The sequence below is a fragment of the Perkinsus marinus genome (assembly GCF_000006405.1).
Source record: "Perkinsus marinus ATCC 50983 genomic scaffold scf_1104296948030, whole genome shotgun sequence".
NCBI lineage: Eukaryota > Perkinsozoa > Perkinsida > Perkinsidae > Perkinsus > Perkinsus marinus.
Window position 1 is genome coordinate 1 of NW_003210348.1, and position 1,032 is coordinate 1,032.

General features: G+C 49.2%; 3 non-coding genes across 3 annotated transcripts; all 3 read left to right on the forward strand.

Moving 5' to 3' along the window:
- Positions 1-15: 15 nt before the first annotated feature.
- Pmar_PMAR011468 lies at positions 16-87 on the forward strand. The gene has a single exon. It is a non-coding gene; the product is annotated as a tRNA-Gly (tRNA).
- An 87-nt stretch (positions 88-174) lies between these two features.
- On the forward strand, positions 175-247 carry Pmar_PMAR011469. The gene has a single exon. It is a non-coding gene; the product is annotated as a tRNA-Met (tRNA).
- Positions 248-837: 590 nt separating this feature from the next.
- On the forward strand, positions 838-909 carry Pmar_PMAR011470. Its single transcript has one exon. It is a non-coding gene; the product is annotated as a tRNA-Gly (tRNA).
- The last annotated feature ends 123 nt before the right edge of the window (positions 910-1,032 follow it).

Here is a 1,032-nt window from a genome sequence, read left to right on the forward strand (position 1 = left end):
CTACATAAGTGATATGCACCGCTAGTCTAATGGTTAGGATATCTGCCTTCCAAGCAGATAGTCCGGGTTTGATTCCCGGGCGGTGCAGTTCGTATCAACGAGAGAAGAGTCTCTATTCTATCGTGGAACAGTTATGCTCAGCACGTCAGGGCGATACAGGAGTTTATACGCATGAGCAGCTCGGCGCAGTGGATAGCGTGTTGGGCTCATAACCCAAAGGTCCCTTGATCGAAACAAGGAGCTGCTATTCATCACAATACACTCGAGATGGTTATTAAACTGAGAGGTGCAGCTTATCGACTGCATAGATCAGTCTTACCGGAAAATTTCCACTAAACAGAGTCGGTGTTTTCGTACCATTCCGTGCGGTTGGCCCAACCGTGCCAGTCCAGAGGAAAAACAACGTTAATAAAGCGTTGTCCGTGCATAGAAAAGAGCTATCCACCTAGAGCAGAACTCCTTGCAGGAATGATGAATGACCGCCCGGTACCTGAGAACGCGTTGCGGAGATGAAACAACAGCCCAAATTCACGAGCCGCCGCATGCGGTTTCAAAATGTGCTTGCAAGCAGGAACTTCGATGTCACGAAAAAGTTGTGCAGCTTGTGCCGAGCTAGCTGTAGTATGCGATGAGAACCTTACCAGTTGGAGTTATCAACCGAGATAGAATGCGGCCTACCATGGGAGAGATATAGTAGCAGTTCGGGATCTCAGGTACGCGTTTAAGGCCTAATCAGACTCTTGGCCGCGGGATGGTTGACGACGGTACGTCCGAGAAGGGATTCAGATGTCCCTCTACAAGTATCACAGGAATACTCAATCACTACATAAGTGATATGTACCGCTAGTCTAATGGTTAGGATATCTGCCTTCCAAGCAGATGGTCCGGGTTCGATTTCCGGGCGGTGCAGTTCGTATCAACGAGAGAAGAGTCTCTATTCTATCGTGGAACAGTTATGCTCAGCACGTCAGGGCGATACAGGAGTTTGTACGCATGAGCAGCTTGGCGCAGTGGATAGCGTGTTGGGGCTCA